Raw genomic sequence first — 338 nt, 5'->3', positions numbered from 1 at the left:
CAGCAGCACCATGCATGGGACAACCACCAGCAGCAGCAGCACCATGGGGCAACCACCACCAGCAGCAGTACCATGCATGGGACAACCACCAGCAGCAGCAGCACCATGGGACAACCACCAGCAGCAGCAGCACCATGGGACAACCACCAGCAGCAGCAGCAGCACCATAGGACAACCATCACCAGCAGCAGTACCATGGAACAATCACCACCACCACCAGCAGCAGTACCATGGGACAACCATCACCAGCAGCAGTACCATGGGACAATCACCGCTAACAACAGCAGCAGTGGAGTAGACCCAGCTGCAGTCTAGAAGACAAGCTGTGTTACAGAGAG

The sequence above is a fragment of the Microtus ochrogaster genome, unplaced genomic scaffold, assembly GCF_000317375.1.
Source record: "Microtus ochrogaster isolate Prairie Vole_2 unplaced genomic scaffold, MicOch1.0 UNK359, whole genome shotgun sequence".
Lineage (NCBI taxonomy): Eukaryota > Metazoa > Chordata > Mammalia > Rodentia > Cricetidae > Microtus > Microtus ochrogaster.
The sequence above is the reverse complement of the archived record's forward strand: the minus strand, read 5'-3'. Positions refer to the sequence as shown.